The sequence below is a fragment of the Salmo salar genome, chromosome 22 (genome assembly GCF_965601325.2).
Source record: "Salmo salar chromosome 22, fSalSal1, whole genome shotgun sequence".
NCBI lineage: Eukaryota > Metazoa > Chordata > Actinopteri > Salmoniformes > Salmonidae > Salmo > Salmo salar.
The window spans coordinates 25,346,748-25,372,878 of record NC_138312.1 but is presented as its reverse complement, the minus strand read 5'-3'; the positions used below and the strand labels follow the sequence as shown (position 1 = coordinate 25,372,878).

Below are 26,131 nucleotides of genomic sequence, written 5' to 3'. Positions count from 1 at the left end.
ATACTACATAGCCTACTCTGGATGTAAAGTGGTGCTATGAACTAGGGGAGAACGAGTGCCCCCTCTCATTGTAGCCACGGAAGAGCAAGGCCGACCACAGTACTGCAGGTAATGTTAGCAGGAAATAGGATCCCCCATTATGGTGAATGTAAGAATTGCAATATTACTGTAAATAAAAAACTATTTCCAAGACAATCATAATTGCTTCTAATACACCAGCTGTATGTCCTTGAAGTTATTATTTTAAAATCGCACACATAAGTTCTAAGGATAATTTAGTTGCTAATGGCAGCCTGCAGTACACTGGTCGACTTCAAATTGAGTTACAATGAGAGGGGGCAGCACTGAGCTAGCCTGTAACATCACTTCCTGGACTAGCTCAAACTGCGGATGTTGTGTTTCCATGATACGCTATCTTAACCGATTTCATTTGGCTTCAATGTGCTGTTGAATCTTCAGAGGTATGAATGAGAGGTATGAATGGTGTCACATGATTGATGGCTTAGTCCTTTAGTTCATTTAGTCATTGCTATGAACTCAATATTTAGAGGTGAGAAATACATGATATACTCCCAGAAAGCTGTAACTGTCCTCTCTGTAACTAGAACAACAGTAGTTGATTTGAAAGTGGTATTTTCCTCGCAATTTCATTTTGAGCAACAGTCATATGCTTGTGCTTATTACAATGCACCTATCACTCTTCAGTACACACAGTAGGGAGAGTGAGTGGCTCGCTCACACAGCAGCTTCATTAAATAATACCTGCAAAACACCAGTCTCAACGTCAACAGTGAAGAGGTGACTTCGGGATACTGGCCTTCTAGGCAGAGTTCCTCTGTCCAGTGTCTGTGTTCTTTTGCCCATCTTAATCTTTTCTTTTTATTGCCCAGTCTGAGATATGGCTTTTTCTTTGCATCTCTGCCTAGAAGGCCAGCATCCCATAGTCGCCTCTTCACTGTTGATGTTGAGACTGGTGTTTTGCAGTTTCTCAAACTAGACACTCTAATGTACTTGTCCTCTTGCTCAATTGTGCACTGGGGCCTCCCACTCGCTCTTTCTATTCTGGTTAGAGCTAGTTTGCGCTGTTCTATGAAGGGAGTAGTACACAGTGTTGTACGAGATCTTCAGTCTCTTGGCAATTTCTCGCATGGAATAGCCTTCATTTCTCAGAACAAGAATAGACTGACAAGTTTCAGAAGAAAGTTCTTTGTTTCTGGCCATTTTGAGCCTGTAATCCAACCCACAAATGCTGATGCTCCAGATATTCAACTAGTCTAAAGAAGGCCAGTTTTATTGCTTCTTTAATCAGGACAACAGTTTTCAGCTGTGCTAACATAATTACAAAAGGTTTTTCAATTAGCCTTTTAAAATGATAAACTTGGATTAGCTAACACAACTTGCCATTGGAACATAGGAGTGATGGTTGCTGATAATGGGCATCTGTACGCCTGTGTAGATATTCTTTTAAAAATCAGACGTTTCCAGGTACAATAGTCATTTACAACATTAACAATGTCTACACTGTATTTCTGATCAATTTGATGTTATTTTAATGGACAAAAAATTTGCTTTTCTTTCAAAAACAAGGACATTTCTAAGTGACCCCATACTTTTCAACGGTAGTGTATATAAATATCTATACAGATGATCCTAGATTGCATTTACAGTATATAGTACTTTTCAATTGCTCTCAAAACATTTTACATTGAGAAACTCACCACATCCAGCACCAATGTATAGCACCTATTTGGGTAATTAGATGGCCGTGATTGTCTGAGGGGCCAGGCTGGAAATCTTTCCCACAGATATACACATAAAAAGGCCATGGTATAGATACACAGCAATAGTTTGTAATGTTGTTCAGTATACTCCTTTTGCATTCCAATGCAGCTCTGTCTTCAATGTTTCCTGGCAGCGTTGTCCAACTGTGGGCATGTGTATTCTCACCTAAACGTCTTGCTCTCTTTTGTTTTCTGTGAGTCAACTCTGCCAGAGCAACTGAATGCCTAGTGGCTCTTTTTTTGTCTAGCTGGGCACTTTGTATAAGTACCCCACATGTGGAGAGACTTTTTTAGTCACCTATTTTTATGTGCACATTGTGGTAACACTCTATTGTCTATTATTGCTGAATCCCAAATGCTTGAGATGTATTTAATTGCTGTTCATGTCATGTGTGAGTCTGTGGAGAAGACACAAGCCAAAGGATATTTTGTATTGATTTGTAGCTTGCTCTAATGTATTCCATGTCAATTCTTCAGGTCATAGGGCAGAGTTTAACCTTCTACATTGAACTAGCCATAATCCTATTTACCCACGCCGCCCTCTCCTCCACAGGGTCAGGGTGTAAATGCAAACAGAATCAAAAATCGATTGGAAACACAATTCCAATGGAGAGGACACATTTTGTCAGCATACATTTTGCATGAGTGATTTTGTTATTTAATGCTTTATACAATTTACTAAATTGTTTGTAAATACCACAAAATACATGTATGAATTTGACTGGATTGATATTATTAGATCATTATTACGTGATCTTGGTAATTCGATATGAAACCAAACCAATTTGAAACCAAACCAATATGAAAAAGGAAATCAAGTTGAAGGGTGCATTCCTATGCCCAGGCGTTGCTGACGCATACCAGATCTTACAACACCTGGATAGGTATTTTACGTATAAGCTAACCACATCAAATGTTAAAGCAATCTCTCAGTCAATGACACAGTCGGTGAAGTGGCACACAACCATTGGTTGATGCATGCAACGTCTGAGCGATTTAACACAATGAAATTTAAACTCTGGGTTTAAAGGGCAACGTGGGGAGAACAAAGCCCTTTTTTAAATATTTGAATCAAGAAATGGGATGTGGTCACATGATGTGCTGCTGATTGGATCTGATAGGAACATCTCTCCATTACAGGGTTAAGTATAGTAATAATCATTGTTCAGGCACACCAGGGACAGAGGGCTCACGGATACTGAACATCATGTGTTATTGCAATTCCACAGACACAAATACTGTGTGGTGGCTACGCACTGTAGTTGCATCTCTGCTCTGTTATAGGCCAATGTACTGATTCAATTTTCTCAACCCACTTCTCGTTAAGAGTGATCAGATAGTGAAATATTTGAAATCATAGTTTTACATACAGCATTTTTGTTTGTTTTGGCTTATAGTCTGTTTAGTCTCTTTCTAATTCTTTCAGACTATAAGTCATCTTAGATGTTTACTTTGATGGCTTGATTCACTTCAGTGGATCATAACACAAGGGGCAGATTTAGTGGAGAATGAAAAAGCTGTGTGTTGGAGTTGATCTGAGGCTTTCCTGTGCACTGTCCACGTCTGCTAGTGACAGCTGGGCTTGACTCACAGGAAGTAAGAATAGATATTGGCAGGAATATGGGCTTTGGTGGTGCCTACATCCACCAATCACTTGGCTTTATTTCAGGGCCGCTTTCAGCAGTTATATAAAATGATTATGAACAAATCCGAAGCCTACCCTCTTTGTGGTTTAATTTGCATGTTACTTTGCTATTGTGTGGTCAGCGCAGCTACCTGATTTATCTGATATGTGTCTTTTTTACATGCAGGGTCATGTAATATGGCAACCATGCATTGTGATTCCGAAAACATGTTTGGTATTACAGTGGGCACTGTTACGAGCAATATACGAATGATATCCTGAACAAAGTGTTAGTAGAGGTGTTTTTGTTCCATCTAGATGGAGAACAATGATTGCCTGTTGAACTTTTTTAACCTTGCAATTTGGATCTTCTGAAGCCTTGTGACCCCTGTAAAAAGAGGGGTATAAGAAACCACAAAGACCACAGTTACTCACACATTACGACTTTTATTGAAGATTTTCAGCTTTTTACCTCTATGTAGACCAATGGAATGCAAGTAATTTGGCTGTTATAGAAAATCAAATTGACCTAACATTGCCTTTCTAGTATTGTGTAGCTCAATAAGCTGTCCCCCAGTGAAATAGTTTTGTGTTCTGTCAATGATAAGGAAAGGAAAGGAAATAACAGAGAAGAGGAGGCAGGGCTGGAGGCTTCTTCCTAATTAACTGTAATGTGTTGTTTAGATTCCACCAATACACAATGTTCCAAACTGCTGCTCAATAATGCTGCTCAGCTGTCATATAAAACAATTTTATAAACCGGTGTGGACCCATCTAGTTTACAATCATCAAATGTTTGGCCACACTCAATCATGTTTTACATTATTTTTGTTTACTCTCTTCTTCAGACAGTGCTATAGTTGGGAGTAATGGCCTTACTCTACTTTTTAGTACCCAATCACAGATTCTTTAAGATTCATGCCATGATATGGCAACATATGAATTTGTTTGATCTTTTATGACACAACATTGAGCCACATACAAAAAAATGAACTGTGGATACCACCAAAGCTCATAGGGTCTTTGCAGTGGAGGCTGCCCATTAGGGTGTTAGGGGCTGCGCCCCACTTGTGATTGGTAAAAAAGTATATATAAATCATATATATTATGTAATTCATGGATTATGTTTTAAATGCTCATAAAAGTGTGGTAAATGTGTACATTTTCCTGTTTCAAAATATATTGTTTAAAGCTAGCTGGCTGAGAGTCGGGGCACTCGGCTGAGAGTCAGACTCGGCCGACGTCATGTGGCCTGAGTCTGGGCCACATTCGTCAGTAGTACTTATGGCTAGGATGCGGGGATTGAGCTCGGGCTGATTCCGGTGTGAGTTATCTTGCCCAAATATATTACTTGGGGCTCGGGCCAATTCCGGTGTGAGTTATCTGACCCAAATGTATTACTTGGGGCTCAGGCCCATTGGGTGTCAAGGGATGACGCTGGAAAGGAGAAGCAAGTACAGGGAGTCAAACATTTAATAGGGAACAGACATAGAACAAGACCGGACAACGTCAGCACACGGGTAACAGACAAAATACAATCAATGCAGCAGAGCTGGGGAACTGACAAATATAGGGGAGGTAATAAACAGGTGATTGAGTGAGTCCAATATCGCTGATGCGTGTGACGAGGGAAGGCAAGTGTGCATAAATGATGGTGGCAGGAGTGTGTAATGCAGGGCAGCCTGGCTCCCTCGAGCGCCAGGGGGGAAGAGCGGGAGCAGGTGTGACAGTACTCCCCACTCTAGGGGCACCACCCCGCTTCCCACCTGGGCGAACCAGACGAGACATGGGCGCTGGGTAAGCCGGCTGGGGGTAAACTCCCCACGAACCAGCAGGGGCGTGGGAGCCTGGCGAGCTGGCTGAGGCATAGGAGCCTGACTATCCGGCTGAGACAAGGGCGCCTGTCGATCCCGCTGGGGCGTGGGAGCCCGATGATTCAGTGGAGCATGACGTGGGATGGAAACCTGCCGAGCTAACCAAGGCAAGAAAACCTCTCGAGCCAGCTAGGACGTGGAAGCCCGGCGAGCTGGCTTAGGCACCCCCGGTTCCATCGGCGGCGGAATCCAAACCCGACATCACTAACAAAACAAAATAACTCCTGTGCCGGCTGGGCGAACAAGACCTGACGATCCGGCTGAGGCCCGACGTGGGATGGGCGCCTTCCGAGCCAAACGGGGCAAGGAAACCTCTCGAGCCAGCTAGGGCGTGGAAGCCTGACGAGCTGGCTAGGCACCCCCGGTTCTATTGGCGGCGACCCAGGGCCGACGTCGCCACCAACCGGAACGGCAGTACTCCCCAATGCTTCGTGTGTTGGCTGCTGCATTCTGTCAAGGGATGACGCTGGAGAGAAGCAAGTACGGGGAGTCAAACATTTAATAGGAAACGGACATAGAACGAGACAGGACAGCGTCAGTACATGGGTAACACAGACAAAATGCAATCACTGCAGCAGCGGGGAACAGGGCTGGGGAACTGACAAATATAGGGGAGGTAATAAACAGGTGATTGAGTGAGTCCAGGTGAGTTCAATATCACTGATGTGCGTGACGAGGGAAGGTAGGTGTGCGTAAATGATGGTGGCAGGTGGCAGGAGTGCGTAATGCAGGGCAGCCTGGCGCCCTCGAGCGCCAGGGGGGAAGAGCGGGAGCAGGCGTGACATTGGGGCTACTCTCTGGCAGATGATTACAGAGGCTGCTTTATATAATTAACATTTCATTATTTATTTATTTTTTACATATTTTCCTAATTGTTTCTGTGATCAATAAATACAATTAACGTTATAAAGAAATTCTTAAAGAGTCCTGTGTAGTATTTTAGTATTTTGATACTTTGTGCAAGGCAATTGATAAGAATTAAAAACTTTGTGGATGGAACCTCCCGAGTGGCGCAGCGGTCTAAGACACTGCAACGGTTGCTACAGATGCTGGTTCGAGACCCGTGCCTGCCAGGACCGGGAGACCCATGAGATGACGCACAATTGGCCCAGCGTCGTCCAAGTTAAGGGAGGGTTTGGCTGGCCGGGATGTCCTTCTCGCATCGCGCTGTAGTAACTTCTGTGGCGGGCTAGGAGCATGCACTCTGACACAGTCACCAGGTGTATGGCGTTTCCTCCAACACAGAATGTTTTTTGTGGATGGGTATAATTTGTATGTATAAAATGTATAATAGTAATATTTAAAATGACTAAATTGGGTAATTTTGTATACAGTAATTTAAATTTTCATTGGGCCGCTTCTGAGGGGATTCGGCAAAGTCGGCTGTATTCCGGTAGACGGAAATGGCCCGATGTACTTGGGCCGATTCTGGGCAGTTATTCATTTGACTCCAGGCTGACTCTGACACCCGATTCCGGGCCGATTCAATCAATTCCGGCCCCCCGGAAGAGGGCCGCTTCTGGACCGATTCCTTATTGCTAGCTGGGTTACTACGCTGCCCCTCTGTGACCCTGCCAGCAGCTGCGAGGCCACATAGGTCGTGCGAACATTGCTTGGATTGTTTTTCCAGCTATTTGCTATGAGGGGGAACTGCCCCAATGAAATCGCAGGATTTTATAGCATAAATGATAATAGCACAAAGTAAATTGACCATCCTGTCACCTCCAGTCAGAACTTCTGGGTCTGCTCTAGTCTCTCTCTCAATAAGTATCTTCTGCCAGACGGCATAATTCCGGACGTGAGACTAGATCAGGTACAGATGGTGCTAAAGCAAAAATCTAATTGTAATTAACTTGTAAATAAATAATCATAACAGCCATTGGAGCTTGGTACCTGATAAATGCAACATCTACACTATGTATACAAAAGTATGTGGACACCCCTTCAAATTTGGTTATTTCAGCCACACCTGTTGCTGACAGGTGTATAAAATGGAGCATAAAATGGAGCACACAACCGGCCAATCTCAATAGACAAACATTGACAGTAGAATGGCCTTACTGAAGAGCTCAGGGACTTTCAACGTGGCACCATCATAGGACTCCACCTTTCCAACAAGTCAGTTCATCAAATTTCAGCCCTGCTAAAGCTGCCCCAGTCAGCTGTAAGTGCTGTTACTGTGAAGTGGAAATGTCTAGGAGCAACAACGGCTCAGCCGGGAAGTGGTAGGCCACACAAGCTCACAGAACGGGACTGCTGAGTGCTGAAGTGCGTAAAACTCCATGGTTGCGATACTCACTACGAATTCCAAACTGCCTCTGGAAGCAACGTCAGCACAAGAACTGTTAATCAGGAGCTTCATGAAATGGGTTTCTATGGCCGGGTAGCCGCACACAAGCCTAAGATCACCATGCGTAATGCCAAGCATTGGCTGGAGTGGTGTAAAGCTCGCCACCATTGGACTATGGAGCAGTGGAAACACGTTCTCTGGAGTGATGAATCACGCTTCACCATATGGCAGTCCGAAGGATGAATCTTGGTTTGGCGGATGCCAGGAGAACGCTACCTGCCCAAATGCATAGTGCCAACTGTACATTTTGGTGCAGGAGGAATAATGGTCTTGGGCTGTTTTTCATGGTTCGGGCTTGGGCCCTTAGTTCCAGTGAATTGAAATCATCACGCTATAGCATACAATGACATTCCAGCTGATTCTGTGCTTCCAACTTTGTGGCAACAGTTTGGGGAAGGCCATTTCCTGTTTCAGCATGACAATGCCGGGCGTTGAACGCTGGCTAGCGCATCATGCTTTGTGACATCATGTTAGCTAGCTACAGTATTTTCAGTTAGATAATCTACTTTCACTTATTGCATCTGCATGTTTGTTGCTTTCTCCCTGATGCACTCATTCGTTCATTAGCTGGCTGCTCATTCTAAATATGCTGAACAAAAATATGACTGGAACGAATTGCAAAAATCACTGAAGCTGGAGACTCATATCTCCCTCACTAACTAAGCATCAGCTGTCAGAGCAGCTTACAGATCATTGCACCTGTACATAGCCCATCTGTAAATAGCCCACCCAACTACCTCATCCCCATATTGTTATTTTTTATTTTTTGCTCCTTTGCACCTCAGTATCTCTACTTGCACATTCATCTTCTGCACATCTATCACTCCAGTGTTTAATTGCTAAATTGTAATTATTTCGCCACCATGGCCTATTTATTGCCTTACCTCCCTAATCTTACTACATTTGCACACACTGTATATAGATTTTTCTATTGTGTTATTGACTGTACGTTTGTTTATTCCATGTGAAGCCCTGTGTTGTTTGTGTCGCAATGCTTTGCTTTATCATGGCCAGGTTGCAGTTGTAAATGAGAACTTGTTCTCAACTGGCCTACCTGGTTAAGGAAAGGTGAAATACAAAAAATATATTTAAAAAAACGTAACATGTAAAGTGCTTGTCCCATGTTTCATGAGCTGAAAAAAAAGATCACAGAAGTTTTGCACAAATACACTCAAAAAACACATTTGTTTACATCCCTGTTAGTGAGATTTTCTCCTTTGCCAATACAATCCATCCACCTGACAGGTGTGGCATATCAAGAAGCTGATTAAACATCATGATCATTACACAGGTGCACCTTGTGCTGGGGACAATAAAAGGCCACTGTAAAATTTGCAGTTTTGTCACACAATACAATGCCACAGATGTCTACAGTTTTGAGGGAGTGTGCAATTGGCATGCTGACTGCAGGAACGTCCACCAGAGCTGTTGGCAGAGATTTTAATGTTAATTTCTCTACAATAAGCCCCTTTAATTTGGCAGTACATCCAACCGGCCTTACAACCACAGACTTCACAGTAACTTCACCTAGGGCTGTGGCGGTCATGAAATTTCATCAGCCGGTGATTGTCAAGCAAAGAACTGTCGGTCTCACGGCTTTCTCCTGGCTTCCACACATAGCCTACAAGCCAATGATGCAGACATTGGAAACATCTACATTTTAAAAAGTATAACGAATCCATGTAATATAGCTTACCCATCACAATAAATCCATTATTTATTTTAGATACAGTTGAAGTCAGAAGTTTACATACACTTAGGTTGGAGTCATTAAAACTCGTTTTCAACCACTCCACAAATTTCTTGTTAACAAACTATAGTTTTGGCAAGTTGGTTAGGACATCTACTTTGTGCAAGACACAAGTAATTTTTCCAACAATTGTTTACAGACAGATTATTTCACTTAGAATTCACTGTATCACAAATCCAGTGGGTCAGAAGTTTACATACACTAAGTTGACTGTATCTTTAAACAGCTTGGAAAATTCCAGAAAATGATGTCACGTTTTTAGAAGCTTCTGATAGGCTAATTGACATCATTTGAGTCAGTTGGAGGTGTACCTGTGGATGTATTTCAAGACCTACCTTCAAACTCAGTGCCTCTTTGCTTGACATCATGGGAAAATCAAAAGAAATCAACCAAGACCTCAGAATATAAATTGTAGACCTCCACAAGTCTGGTACATCCTTGGGAGCAATTTCCAAACGCCTGAAGGTACCACATTAATCTGTACACACAATAGTATGCAAGTATAAACACCATGGGACCATGCAGCCGTCACACCGCTCAGTTCTGTCTCCTAGAGATGAACGTACTTTGGTGCGAAAACTGCAAATCAATCCCAGAACAACAGAAAAGGACCTTGTGAAGATGCTGGAGGAAACAGGTCAAAGGTATCTATATCCACAGTAAAACGAGTCCTATATCGACATAACCTGAAAGGCCGCTCTGGTCTGATGAAACAAAAATAGAACTGTTTGCCATAATAACCATTGTTTTGTATGTAGGAAAAAGGGGGAGGCTTGCAAGCCGAACAACACCATCCCAACCGTGAAGCACAGGGGTGGCAGCATCATGTTGTAGGGTTGCTTTGCTGCAGGAGGGACTGGTGCACTTCACAAAATAGATGGCATCATGAGGGAGGAAAATGATGTGGATATATTGAAGCAACATCTCAAGACATCAGTCAGGAAGTTAAAGCTTGGTCGCAAATGGGTCTTCCAAATGGACAATGACCCCAAGCATACTTCCAAAGTTGTGGCAAAATGGCTTAAGGACAACAAAGTCGAGGTATTGGAGTGGCCATCACAAAGCCCTGACCTCAATCCTATAGAAAATGTGTGGGCAGAACTGAAAAAGTGTGTGCGAGCAAGGAGGCCTACGAACCAGACTCAGTTATACCAGCTCTGTCAGGAGGAATGGGACAAAATTCACCCAACTTATTGTGGGAAGCTTGTGGAAGGCATCTGACCCAAGTTAAACAATTTAAAGGCAATGCTACCAAATACTAATTGAGTGTATGTAAGCTTCTGACCCACTGGGAATGTGATGAAAGAAATAAAAGCTGAAATAAATCATTCCCTCTACTATTATTCTGACATTTCACATTCTTAAAATAACGTGGTGATCATAACTGACCTAAGACAGGGAACTTTTACTAGGATTAAACATCAGGAATTGTGAAAAACTGAGTTTAAATGTATTTGGCTAAGGTGTATGTAAACTTCCGACTTCAACTGTAGGTGTAAAGAAACATGATATGAAGAAATGTTCTATTTCAGAAAAACAGAATAGCATACTCTGAGTTGTCCTTATGTTAGGTCCAGATCTGGCTATGCCATATGGCTGTGGGCAACACTAGTTCATTTAGCAGACAAGATTTGCTTAGAATTCCGTGCCATTATTTTATATTATTTTATAGTATGAAGAATACAATTGAACAAAGCTGAATAAAATAGGAAGGATTTTGTCTCCAAACGATTTGAGAGAGTGTGTGCAGGCGGCTATTCTGTGTTGAGCGGTTAACAAAGAAATAGGCACACCTATTTGCTAAATTTAGAGTTATTAATGTAACTTTAGTTGTTCTACAAACGTTGGGCTATTTGTTTCGATTTTTGAAAAGTTGCTTGCTTGTTTTTTGCGCATGCTATACACACTTCATCTCTCATTCACAACTTGATAATGCCTCTAATTTGCCGGCGGCATCCCATTTTATTATACACCTTAAAAAAATCCATTCCTTTTGCAGCCCTTCTCCCTGAGTGCTGCCTGCTCCGAATCACATCTGATCTGACTCACAGGGCACTCCATCACGTGATCGGGTCATTTCGCACAGACTACAAGTGAAGACAGACACATCGGGGACGCAACACCGTGTGTCCTTATACAATTCTGAGGTGCATAATGAAGATATTGGAAGAACTGTCCATATTTATTTTTCGTCAGCCAACAAGATGAGTTGGCCTAACGAACAGAAAAAACCCTAGCCTATGTCAATCTACTATCCCCCATAGTACAAAAGTTGACCTATTCTATTCTGTGTGAGAAATAAATATTCCAAACATAGTCTGGGACAGTTGTGGGATGAGAGATCCCAAATTAATACAACTATTAGCATCAAAAAAACGTTTTTTACGAAATGAGGCTGACGCAACAGATCAGAACTTTTAGCTTAAAATGTTGCTAAACTATTTGGCTATTTCTTCACATTATGAGCACAGCAATGCGCACACGGCAGTAGGCTGTAAGTGCGAATGTTCCATTAGCGGGAAAACACCATTATCAAAAGTGACTACAAGTGCAATTATGTATGTAGTGCTTTTATTAGAAAGGTGCATTTTTGTAGTGAAAGTTACCTTCCCCAAACTTGAAATTCACACGCTGCATACAGTATGTATGCCAGTTAGGCTCTACATCTGTTGTAAAGCGGATTAACGTGCTTCATTTTAAGAAATTATTTGGGCACTTTAGTTGTGATACAAATCTTCTTAAAACATGTAGGCCTATGGGCTAGGCTACATTAGGTGTGCAATTATGATTAGAAAGACAAAAAAAAAAAGGCATTGTTTCTTGCCTTAAACTGGCCATCATTCACAGGTGATATTGTCTAACATTGTCATCTATCAGACTATTTTTGATTTAATCTTGTCTTTACATATACTAAATAATATGTGTGAGTTTTGATTTAGAATGGACCATTATCATGCACCTTTCTCGAAACAGCGGCAGGGGAAAAAATACATGTAATCTCTGCACTTAAACAGCGAATGGAGGACACTTTTCCTGTGGTTCATTGTCATGCCAGCCAGGTAGCCTATACTCCTGTTGTAAAGATAAGAAATGTGCTTAATATTTGCTTAATATTAGGAAAGTTGAGAAATCGATATAGTAGGCCTAGCCTGAATGGATCCTCCTCTTTTTAAAAGAGCCATCAATTTATTTTCTCTCGCAATTGCATAGCCTATAGAAATGTTGTGCAACATGAGCTCATGGAACATCATGAAGTGTTTGATTAGATTTTCTAGGAACAGTCTTGCTGTTTCCAAACTTCTTCCATTTAAGAATGATGGAGGCCACTGTGTTCTTGGGGACCTTCAATGCTTTGTACCCTTCCCTAGATCTGTTCCTCGACACAATCCTGCCTAGGAGCTCTACAGACAATTCCTTCAACCTCATGGCTTGGTTTTTGCTCTGACATGCACCATCAACTGTTGGACCTTATATAGACAACTGTGTCCCTTTCCAAATCATGTGAAATCAATTGAATTTACCACAGGTGGACTCCAATCAAGTTGTAGAAACATTTCAAGGATGATCAATGGAAACAGGATGCACCTGAGCTCTATTTCGAGTCTCATAGCAAAGGGTCTGAATAGTAAATAAGGTATTTATGTTTTTACATTTTTATAAATTTGCAAACATTTCTAAAAAAAACATTTTTTGGTTATTATGGGGTATTGTTTATTTTTAGATTAGGCTGTAACATAACAACATGTGGAAAAGGTAAAAGGGGTCTGACTACTTTCCGAAGGTACTGTGTCTTCTCAAAGAAACTACCGGTAGTTAGAAAACTTGCCATCATATTTCTGTCATGCTGCTTTGTTGACTACTCCAAACACCCCGAGCCCTGGGTATTCAGCCAATCAGCGTTCCCATGGGGTATTTGCATAAATGTCAGATCTATTTGCCTTTCAGATAATGGTAATCCCAAACCATACTTTTGCCATTTTGGGACCAGCTTTAAGTGCTCCATTTGTTGAAAACCAGTCATAGTAATTTAATTAGCATATTGTATTAACAGTGAATCCACTGAAATGAGTTCTGCATACAGGATCACTTGTTACTGAGTTGCCTTACATCCTAGGGGAACACCCGAGGACTTCCCATACTGCAAATAATGTAACAGAATCTGTAGCCATTATACCAAATCTGTCCTCCCTCACTGCCATCATACCCGCTTCTTGTGTAGGGTAGTGGGGGGAAATCAATGGGAAAGTCCTGGTAGATTAACTTTGCTTGACCTGTATTGCTGCAGTGCAGTCTCCCATCTCAAGTAAGGGCTTTGGATATGATAAAAACTATGATTAGTGGAGACTAGGGGCAAGAGAGTTCAAACAGCACTGTAACTTCCCCCTTTACCCAAAGTCCTGCACTGTGTGCTGTGTTGAAGAGAGCATGCTTGCTGCTGAGTTTAGCACCTGTGTGATTTTTAAGGAACTCTGATTCCTCTAGCAGCTGGTGGTGCAAATGAGTGGATCGGCTGTGCTCTCAGGGGGTCCAACAGTTAAGCACAAAATGTGTGGCTCCTGTTCATGATCTGTATAGGGCACATGGTGGAATTTAGAGGTAGGTTCCCTCCCTTGATAGAAAATGGCATAAATCTTTAGCAATTTACAATAAGCTTCACCCGTGATAACTTTGTATTTGTAAGTCGTGTACATCATGTACATGACAGCTTTGTGCATTGGTCAAAATAGCAGAATATCCTTATCTCTGCAGTTACTTTTAGTGAGATTAGTGACTGTCACAACCTGGGATGTCTTGATCAGCAGTTTCACTGAAATCTCTCCTCACTGTTTCCTACATCCTAATATGTATTATCTGGTCTTGTTTATTGTGTTCAAACATGGCTGCTGAGTAATAAGAATTGCTGTCCCACTGTGTCTCCACATTAGGCTTCTTATTAGAGGCTTGGTAAAGTACCTCAGCCTACAATACGGTGTGCCACTTATCTCTGTGTTCATGGTTCATCACAGGGGGCTTAAGCCTCTAGGAATAGCACTCCTAAGCACTGAGGATTTTTCATCTCTGTCAACACCTTAACTCATTCTTATCCTTTTCCCTTCTACCATTCATACAATAACATTCCCCAAGAGACTAGAACATCTGCCTACCAGGCAGCACTAGATTTATTCAGCGTCACCATGACCTCAGCTTTAAACAATATGCTTCTGCATTTCCTTGATGCATGCTATATCAAGAGTAGAAATGCACATAATAAAGTATCGACATGGAATCCATTAGCATTTATAAAGTATGTCAAATCTGAGATAATAAGACGGAAAATATGTCTTCACGCTGCGGTGCCTGTTCTAAAAAGGAAATATGTGTGTGGAAATTACATGGAGAAAAGAAAGGACTGGCAGATTTACAGGAAAAAATATTCTTCAAGGAACATCCTCAAAGATGTTTAGGTCTCCATGACAGGGAGTGTCTTAATGTGCTTGAGCATGCACATTCAAATATCTGACAAATACTGCTGGTACTATCACCATTGCAGGCTAAAGCCCTCCCTTGTAATGAACCCTACAGCACCCTATAAGTGTGTGTGACATCAGTATATTGAAACGATTTATCTTTCCATCTCTGTCTTCATCTTCTGCCCTGATAGAGTGATACCTGCCATATCTACCCTAACATTTGCTATGATTCCTGCCCCCTCCCAGAGCTGATGTTTCCTCAAGCATTCCTTAGCTACGTTACATTTGGGTATTATTCATTTGTCTGCAGTTCCATCAACATAGCATTGTTGTCTGCAATAGCCTGAGATTCTAACTGAAAATATTGTACATCAGTGCTTTTGGTTTGACATTATGTTTGCCTTAGTGAGGGAACCCAGTTACTTACATCTCCAGTTACAGTATCTAAAACCCATATTCCCTACAGTGAATGCACCATCTCTGGGTTTTTTTTAAGTCCTGCATTCAGATTAGGCGAGAAGGGGGAATAAGAGATAGAAAAAAGAGGAGTAGTATCCTAATTTGCACATTGACGTCAGTCTGGATGGGCAGGAGCTGCGCAGGACGGGATGGTTGAGGGGGGGATTGTGTAGGCAGTACGTCTTATGACCACAGGCTTTTTTTCTTTATGCATGGTGACTTCTTTCCTGTGAGCCATAGACAAGCTTTCTTTCTTGGGGATTGCAGTCCTGAGGCGTTTCTTCCCAGCGACGCATTACCAAAAATCGTAAAGACATAATTTAGCCAAATCCTCTGCCACTTGAGGTCTTAGCCACAGTATTTGGGTAGGGTTTTATTGAAGGGGTCTATATAAGCCCTACAGTATATAATCATCACATAACATCTGTCATTTAGTACAATGTTCACCTAGCTCACTAAAATCTTTGATCCATCGCTTGACCTGACACGCAAGTTCACTGAGTTAATTTCCCATGTGCAAATTAGATTTCTCATGGTGACAACTAGTGGAAATATGAATAAACGTTAACAAATGGCTCCTGCCACGTGATGGATAATGCTAATGTTGACACTTTCAAAACTGGCTTTACCTTGTACTGATGTGTCACTACTTGTACAGGTCTAGCAGTTGTTGTGGAAGTACATCTGGTATGGAACACTTTGTCACTTACTGTAAATAATGATGGGAAGATGTGTTATCATTGTGTCTCAATATGCAGGACCAAAGCATTTATTGTTCATTCTCAAGCATGATACTCATTTATATAAGAGGTTGAGCCCAATCTTTATTTTGTGGATCATTAGCGATGTGCAAACAGACTTTGCAGTTAACATTAAGTTATATACTAGTCTGCATGGTGTTTGTTGTAAACATCTTTACTTTTAAGAAAATCTATTGTGGTTTATGTGAGTATATGACAACATCGCAAAAACTGACCTAAACTGAGATTTAAAAGATGATCTTCATATTCCAAGCACAGCAACTCAAAAAACTGTCTCTGGGTAAGAGCATCAAGGGAAGTTAGGGAATGTTTTCACAATAAAAAAAATGTGAACCACCATCTCTTTTCAATACTATGCTCAAAATTTGAAATGATGTTTTTAACATTGTATAAAAATACAGACTCAGAGCTTGAAAAATGCATATCATACAATTTATTTTGAGGGAACATTGGTCAATTATACTGCTTTAAAAGTCTAATCCCATTTAGGAAAGAAAGACATTCGTTTTTTTTGCTGTGATTTGCACACTTTCACACTTTACATGAATCTTTGGGATACATACACTATGTATACAAAAGTATGTGGACACCCCTTCAAATTAGTGGATTCGGCTATTTAATTTGCACCTGTTGCTGACAGGTGTATAAAATCGAGCACACCGCCATGCAATCTCCATAGACAGACATTGACAGTAGAATGGCCTAACTGAAGAGCTCAGTGACTTTCAAATCAAATCAAACTTTATTGGTCACATATACATGGTTAGCAGATGTTAATGCGAGTGTTGCAAAATGCTTGTGCTTCTAGTTCCGACTGCAGTAAAATCTAAGAAACTATCTTATACACACAAATACACACATTTGTAAAGGGATGAATAAGAATATGTACTGTACATATAAATACATATAAATATATGGATGGTGCGGCATAGGCAAGATGCAGTAGATGGTGTAGAATACAATATATACATATGAGATGAGTAACATAGGATATGTATACATTATTAAAGTGATACCTTTATTAGGTCAATTTATTTAAGTGGCCAGAGATTTGAGTCTGTATGTTGGCAGCAGCCTCTCTATGTTAGTGATGGCTGTTTAATAGTCTGATGGCCTTAAAAAAAGAAGCTGTTTCTCAGCCTCTCGGTCCCAGCTTTGATGCACCTGTACTGACCTCGCCTTCTGGATGATAGCGGGGTGAACAGGCAGTGGCTCGGGTGGTTGTTGTCCTTGATGATCTTTTTAGTCTTCCTGTGACATCGGGTGCAGTAGGTGTCCTGGAGGACAGGTAGTTTGCCCCCGGTGATGCTTTGTGCAGACCGCACTACCCTCTGGAGGGCCTTGCGGTTGAGGGCGGTGCAATTGCCATACCAGGCGGTGATACAGCCCGATAGGATGCTCTTGATTGTGCATCTGTAAAAGTTTGTGAGTGTTTTAGATGATAAGCCAAATTTCTTCAGCCTCCTGAGGTTGAAGAGGCACTGTTGTGCCTTCTTCACCACGTTGTCTGTGTGGGTGGACCATTTCAGTTTGTCCGTGATGTGTACGCCGAGGAACTTAAAACGTTCCACCTTCTCCATTGCTGTCCCATCGATGTGGATGGGGGGGTGCTCCCTCTGCTGTTTCCTGAAGTCCACGATCATGTCCTTTGTTTTGATGACATTGAGTGAGAGGTTATTTTCCTGACACCACATTCTGAGGGCCCTCACCTCCTCGCTGTAGGCTGTCTCATTGTTGTTGGTAACCAGGCCTACCACTGTAGTGTCATCTGCAAACTTGATGATTGAGTTGGAAGCGTGCATGGCCACACAGTCATGGATGAACAGGGAGTACAGGAGAGGGCTGAGAACACACCCTTGTGGGGCCCCAGTGCTGAGGATCAGTGGGGTGGAGATGTTGTTTCCTACCTTCACCACCTGGGGGCAGCCCGTCAGAAAGTCCAGGACCCAGTTGCACAGGGCAGGGTCGAGACCCAGGGTCTCAAGCTTAATGAAGAGTTTGGAGGGTACTAGGGTGTTGAATGCTGAGTTGTAGTTAATAAACAGCATTCTTACATAGTATACACTGAGACGGTGACTGAGTTAATCAGGAAGTATATAGGGAATGTTGTTCCCACTGTGACGATTAAAACCTATTCAAACCAAAAACCATTTATAGATTACAGCATTTGCGCAAAACTGAATGCGCAAACCACCGCATTTAACCACGGCAAGGTGACTGGGAATATGGTTGAGTACAAACAGTTCAGTCGTAAGGCAGTCAAACAGGCAAAACATCAGTGCAGAGACAAAGTGGAGTCGCAATTCAATGGCTCAGACACGAGATGTACGTGGCAAGGTCTACAGACAATCATGGATTATAAAAGAAAACCAGAACAAGCTAAACACCTTCACCCGTTTAGAGGAAAACTGTCTGGTAGACTGTGAGCTCTCGTTCTCCGTGGTCAACATAAGACATTTAAGAATTTGAACCCTCACAAGGCTGCCGGCCCAGACGGCAACCCTAGCCGCGTCCTCTGAGCATGCGCAGACCACCTGGCTGGAGTGTTTACGGATTATTCAATCTCTCCCTATCCTAGTCTGTTGTCCCCACTTGCTTCAAGATGTCCTGTTCCTGTACACAAGAAAGCGAATGTCACTGAACTAAATTATTATGGCCCCGAAGTAGTCACTTCTGTCATTATGAAGTGTTTTGAAAGGCTATTTAAGGATCATATCACCTGCACCTTACTAGACACCCTAGCTAGACCCAATGCTATTTGCATACCGCACCAATAGATCCACAGATGCTGCAATCGCCATTGCACTGCACACTGCCCTATCCACCTGGACAAGAAGAATACCTACAGTGGCTTGCGAAAGTATTCACCCCCTTGGCATTTTTCCTATTTTCTTGCCTTACAACCTGGAATTAAAATAGATTTTTGGGGGGTTTGTATCATTTGATTTACACAATATACGCCTACCACTTTGAAGATGCAAAATAAACAAGAAATAAGACAAAATAACAGAAAATGTATAACTATTTGTGCATAACTATTCACCCCCTCAAAGTCAATACTTTGTAGAGCCACCTTTTGCAGCAATTACAGCTTCAAGTCTCTTGGGATATGTCTCTATAAGCTTGGCACTAGCCACTGGGATTTTTGCCTATTCTTCACGACAAAACTGCTCCAGCTCCTTCAAGTTGGATGGGTTCCGCTGGTGTACAGCAATCTTTAAGTCATACCACAGACTCTTAATTGGATTGAGGTCTGGGCTTTGACTAGGCCATACCAAGACATTTAAATGTTTCCCCTTAAACCAATCGAGTGTTACTTTAGCAGTATGCTTAGGGTAATTTTCCTGCTCGAAGGTGAACCTCCGTCCCAGTCTCAAATCTCTGGAAGACTGAAACAGGTTTCCCTCAAGAATTTCCGGTATTTAGCAGCATCCATCATTCCTTAATTTCTGAACAGTTTCCCAGTCCCTGCCGATGAAAAACATCCCCACAGCATGATGCTTCCACCACTGTGGAGATGGTGTTCTCAGCGTGATGAGAGGTGTTGGGTTTGCGCCAGATATAGCTTTTTCTTTGATGGCCAAAAAGCTACATTTTAGTCTCATCTGACCAGAGTACCTTCTTCCATATGTTTGGGGAGTCTCCCACATGCCTTTTTGGCGAACACCAAATGTGTTTGCTTATTTTTTCTTTAAGCAATGGCTTTTTTCTTGCCACTCTTCCATAAAGCCCAGCTCTGTGGAGTGTACTGCTTAAAGTGGTCAAATAGACAGATACTCCAATCTCCGCTGTGGAGCTTTGCAGCTCTTTCAGGGTTGTCTTAGGTCTCTTTGTTGCTTCTGTGATTAATGCCCTCCTTGCCTGGTCTGTGAGTTTTGGTGGGTGGCCCTCTCTTGGCAGGTTTGTTGTGGTGCCATATTCTTTCCATTTTTTATAATGGATTTAATGGGGCTCTGTGGGATGTTCAAAGTTTCAGATATGTTTTCTAACCCAACCCTGATCTTTACTTTCCACATCTTTGTCCCTGACCTGTTTGGAGAGCTCCTTGGTCTTCATGGTGCTGCTTACTTGGTGGTGCCCCTTGCTTAGTGGTGTTGCAGACTCTGGGGCTTTTCAGAACAGGTATATATATACACTGAGATCATGTGACAGATCATGTGACACTTAGATTGCACACAGGTGGACTTTATTTAACTATTTTTGTGACTTCTGAGGGTAATTGGTTGCACCAGATCTTATTTAGGGGCTTCATTGCAAAGGGGGTGAATACATATGCACGCACCACTTTCCGTTTATTATTTTTTGAATTTTTTGAAGCAAGTATTTTTTTTGGTTTCACTTCACCAATTTGGACTATTTTGTGTATGTCCATTACATGAAATCCAGATAAAAATCAATTTACATTACAGGTTGTAATGCAACAAATAGGAAAAATGCCAAGGGGATGAATACTTTTGCAATGCACTGTATTTAAGAATGTTGATCATTGACTACAGATCAGCCTTCAACACAATAGTACCCTCCAAGCTCATCATTAAGCTCAGGGCCCTGGATCTGAACCCTGCCCTGTGTAACTCGGTCCTGCCCTTCCTGGTGGCAAAGGTAGGCAACAACACCTCCACTACACTAATCCTCAACACAGGGGTTCCACAAGGGTGCGTTTTGAGCCCCCTGCTGTACTCCCTGTTCACCCATGACTGCGTGGCCTCGCACGTCTCCAACTCAATGATCAAGTTTGCTGAAGACACAACAGTGGTAAACCTGATTACCAACAATGATGAGAAAGCCTTCAGGGAGGAGGTGAGGGCCCTGGCAGAGTGGTGCCAGGAAAATATCCTCTCCCTCAACGTCAACAAAATGAAGTAGCTGATTGTGGACCAGGAGACAGCAGAGGGAGCTCACCCCCACCCACATCAATGGGCCGCAATGGAGAAGGTGAAAAGCTTCAAGTTCCTATGCGTACACATCACTAACATTCGGAACCACACAAACAGTGTGCCTCTACAACCTCAGGAGGGTGAAGAAATTTGGCTTGGCCCCTAAGACCCTCACACACTTTTACAGATTCATCCTGTCGGGCTGTTTCACTGCCCGGTAAGGCAACTGCACCGTCCGCAACTGCAGGGCTCTCCAGAGGGTGGTGTGATCTGCCCTCCAGGATATCTATAGCACCCGGTGCCACAGGAAAGCTAAGAAGATCATCAAGGCCTTCACAAACCCGAGTCAAATTGAATGCATAGAGATCCTGATGCCCATTGTCATGCCATTCATCTACCGCCATCACTTCATGTTTCAGCATGACAATCCACAGCCCCATCTCGCAAGGATCTGTACACAATTCCTGGAAGCTGAAAATGCCTGCATACTCAACAATCTTTACTAACGTCATGCCACTGGCTTTGAGTAAAGCCAGTGTGTCTATGTATGCGGATGACTCAACACTATACATGTCAGCTACTACAGAGTCTGAAATGCTACTACAGCGACTGAAATGACTGCAACACTTAACAAAGAGCTGCAGGTATTTTCAGAATGGGTGGTTGGGAAAAAGTTTGTCCTAAATATTTCAAAACCAAAAGCATTTTATTTGGGACAAATCATTCTATAAATCCTAAACCTCAACTAAATCTTGTAATGAATACTGTGGAAATTGAGCAAGTTGAGGTGACTTAACTTTTGAGTAACCCTAGATTGTAAATTGTCATGGTCAAAACATATTGTTACAACAGTAGCTAAGATGGAGAGAAGTCTGTCCATAATAAAGCGTTACTCTGCCTTAACAACGCTATCAAAAAGGCAGGTCCTATAGGCCCTAGTTTTATCACACCTGGACTAGTGTTCAGTTGTATGTTCAGGTGCCACAAAGAGGGACTTAGGAAAATTGCAATTGGCTCAGAATAGGGCAGCATGGCTGGCCCTTAAATGTACACGGGGAGCTAACATTAATGATATGCATATCAATCTCTCATGGCTCAAAGTGGATGAGAGATTGACTTCATTGCTACTTGTTTTTTTAAGAAGTGTTGACAAGCTGAATGCACTGAGCTGTCTGTTTAAACTAATGGCTCGCAGCTCAGACACCCCACAAGGCATGCCACCAAGAGGTCTCTTCCCTATCCCCAAGTCCAGAACAGACTATAAGATGCGCACATTACTACATAGAGCCATGACTACATGGAACTCGATTCCACATCAGGTAACTGATGCAAGCAGTGGAATCAGATTTTTTTAAAACGGATTAAAAAACAGGTACAGACACACGCATACGCTAGCACACGCACTCTACACACGCGTAAATTGGAATATTGTTTTATGGTGGTATTATACATTTTGTATTGTAGATATGTAGTGGTGTAATAATGTTATATGATGTAATGTTTTATCTTTTGTTTTATGTGTAATGTTAGTGCCTTAATGTGTTTGGACACCAGGAAGAGTAGCTGCTACCTTGGCATCAGCTAATGGGGGATCCCTAATAAATAGAGAAAAAAAAATTGTTATGCGGAGTGGAACAGGGAAACCCATGAGCAGACTCAGATGAGGAGACTGGGATGAAGTAACCAAGGTATTTATTGAAACACAGGGGGAAGATGGAGTGCAGGGCAGGGGAAGCTCGGGAGGGTTGCAGGAAACCAGGTGCGGAGGGTGAGGCTGGAGCGATAGGGGTTGGGACATGGTAAGCAGGTCCGGAGGGGAATCCAAGGGAGCAGTAGAGTGGGGAATCCAGGGCAGAGTAGCAGGATGAGGAGACGTGGGACTGGAGACAGGGACCAGAGTCAGAGCGGGCAGAACTGTAGCGGAGAGGAAAACTGTGTCAGGCAAGGAAAACAGTCACAACAGGATCCACATAGTAACGAACGGCTAGAAACGTAGACTGACTGAGCAGAGATTATGATCTGGCCATGTGGAAGTGGCAGGACTGAGTATTTGTAGAGGTCTTGATTACGGAACAGGTTGCTGCTGGTTGGGATCTGCTCTGACTCCAGCACACCTGTCTCCGCCCACACAATCACACACACAGAGAGAGAGGGAGAGGTAGAGAGCACTGGGGAAGTGGCGGCAGGTCAAGGAGACACAAGTTGAGCAGGAGAGGGCGTGGCAGGAGCAGATGTAACAAATGTCACCCATTGAGCATGTTTGGGATGCTCTGGATCGACGTGTAGGACAGCATCTTCCAGTTCCTGCCAATATCCAGAAACTTCGCACAGCAATTGAAGAGGAGTGGGACAACATTCCACAATCAACAGCCTGTTCAACTCTACAGTATGTGAAAGAGATGTGTCATGCTGCATGAGGCAAATGGTGTTCACACCAGATACTGACTGGTTTTCTGATCTCCACACCCCTACGTTTTTTTAAGGTACAGTTGAAGTCGGAAGTTTACATACACCTTAGCAAATACATTTAAACTCAATTTTTTCACAATTCCTGACATTTAATCCTAGTAAAAATTCCGTCTTAGGTCAGTTAGGATCACCACTTTGTTTTAAGAATGTGAAATGTCAGAATAATAGTAGAGAATTATTTATTTCAGGTTTTATTTCTTTCATCGCATTCCAAGTGAGTCAGAAGTTTACATACACTCCGTTAGTATTTGGTACTTTTGCCTTTAAATTATCTTACTTGGGTCAAATGTTTCAGGTAGCCTTCCACAAGCTTCCCACAATAAGTTGGGTGAATTCTGGCCCATTCCTCCTGACAGAGCTGGTGTAACTGAGTCAGGTTCGTAGGCCTCCTTGCTTGCACACGCTTTTACAGTTCTGACCACACATTTTCTATAGGATTGAGGTCAGGGCTTTGTGTTGGCCACTCCAATACCTTGACTTTGTTGTCCTTAAGCCATTTTACCACAACTTTGGAAGTATGCTTGGGGTCAATGTCCATTTGGAAGACCTATTTGCGACCAAGCTTTAGCTTCCTGACTGATGAACATTTTCCTACCTCATGATGCCATCTATTTTGTGCAGTGCACCAGTCCCTCCTGCAGCAAAGCACCCCCACAATATGATGCTGCCACCCTCGTGCTCCATGGTTGGGATGGTGTTCTTTGGCTTGCAAGCCTCCCTCTTTTTCCTCCAAGCATAACGATGGTTTTTATAGCCATATTTGTTTCATCAGACCAGAGGACATTTCTCCAAAAAGTACTATCTTTGTTCCCATGTGCAGTTGCAAACCGTAGTCTGGCTTTTTTATGGCGGTTTTTGAGCAGTGGCTTCTTCCTTGCTGAAATAATCAGTCTGTTAACAATTGTTAGAAAAATGACTTGTGTCATGCACAAAGTAGATGTCCTAACCAACTTTCCAAAACTACAGTTTGTTAACAAGAATTTCAACTGTATCTGTGACCAACAGATGATTATCTGTATTCCCAGTCATGTGAAATCTATAGATTGGGCCTAATGAATGTATTTAAATTGCATGATTTCCTTATATGAACTGTAACTCAGAAAAATCTTTGAAATTGTTGCATGTGCGTTTACATTTTTGTTTAGCGTATATTATACATTATAAAGACAAATATATAAAACCTGCTGAAATATAATGTAAATCCTGTGCCTGAGGTCACTCGGTGTCACTGTGTATCTTTTAAGTGGGAAAGTGTTAGTAATCCTCTCAGTTGGTTTACAGTAATTTCTTCAGTTAGACTGACCTATGTTTTCAGATGTGCAGTTTACCCGTGTGACTGCCTCTTTTCTAGGAGACTGGCACATGATGGAAGGCTCACATTAGTCCTGGTCACAGCTGACTGAACATCACATTCTGCAGGGTTCTGAGACCTCGGTCATGTTGCAGTAGCACGCTGGAATGTAAAATGGCAGTTAAAGTATGCGTTGGGATTGTAGATAAGCCCATTGGCCGTCCTGTTTACTATATTATCCATTCCCCCAGACCGGGCTCAGGAAAATGAATGCACACGTTTCACAGTAATAGGAATAAATAATGTATCATATTGTATATGTTTGTAGCTTTGATCAGATTTATGGTGATATGGGTGCCGTCAGTTGTTAGATATCTGATGCTACAACAACAATAAGACGACTGTCATATAATTAGAAATAACCTAGTTTAGTAATTTTATTCCATTCTACTAAAAAGGACGGGCAGCCCTGCACACAGGAGCAGCTAAACATGACTCACTGGGTTATGGGATTATCCTGTTAGGCTCACCCTGAGTCCTTTTCTGGATGGAAGGAAGGACCAAAGGTCAGTGCCCCAGATTCCTAGTGTGGCACAGGAGATAACGCTTTAGACGATATCAGAGAATTAACACCCAATTTGCTTGAATATTTGTACAGTGCCTTCTGAAAGTATTCATACACCTTGACTGCCTGAATTCAAAATGGATTAAATACACTGCTCAAAAAATAAAGGGAACACTAAAATAACACATCCTAGATCTGAATGAATGAAATAATCTTATTAAATACTTTTTTCTTTACATAGTTGAATGTGCTGACAACAAAATCACACAAAAATAATCAATGGAAATCCAATTTATCAACCCATGGAGGTCTGGATTTGGAGTCACACTCAAAATTAAAGTGGAAAACCACACTACAGGCTGATCCAACTTTGATGTAATGTCCTTAAAACAAGTCAAAATGAGGCTCAGTAGTGTGTGTGGCCTCCACGTGCCTGTATGACCTCCCTACAACGCCTGGGCATGCTCCTGATGAGGTGGCGGATGGTCTCTTGAGGGATCTCCTCCCAGACCAAAGCATCCGCCAACTCCTGGACAGTCTGTGGTGCAACGTGGCGTTGGTGGATGGAGCGAGACATGATGTCCCAGATGTGCTCAATTGGATTCAGGTTGGGGAACGGGCGGGCCAGTCCATAGCATCAATGCCTTCCTCTTGCAGGAACTGCTGACACACTCCAGCCACATGAGGTCTAGCATTGTCTTGCATTAGGAGGAACCCAGGGCCAACCGCACCAGCATATGGTCTCACAAGGGGTCTGAGTAGCTCATCTCGGTACCTAATGGCAGTCAGGCTACCTCTGTGCGGCCCCCCAAAGAAATGCCACCCCACACCATGACTGACCCACCGCCAAACTGGTCATGCTGGAGGATGTTTTTGGCAG

General features: G+C 42.5%; 1 protein-coding gene and 1 long non-coding RNA gene across 3 annotated transcripts in view; one reads left to right on the top strand and one right to left on the bottom strand.

Moving 5' to 3' along the window:
- The window catches only part of igsf21a (immunoglobin superfamily, member 21a), a 266,508-nt gene that overhangs the window by 6,552 nt on the left and 233,825 nt on the right, over window positions 1-26,131 (top strand). The gene's annotated exons all lie outside the window — the stretch shown is intronic.
- LOC106582979 (uncharacterized) lies at window positions 22,602-25,315 on the bottom strand. The gene is made up of 2 exons (XR_014382250.1): window positions 24,699-25,315; window positions 22,602-22,840 (listed from the first exon to the last, which is right to left on the bottom strand). It is a non-coding gene; the product is annotated as an uncharacterized LOC106582979 (long non-coding RNA).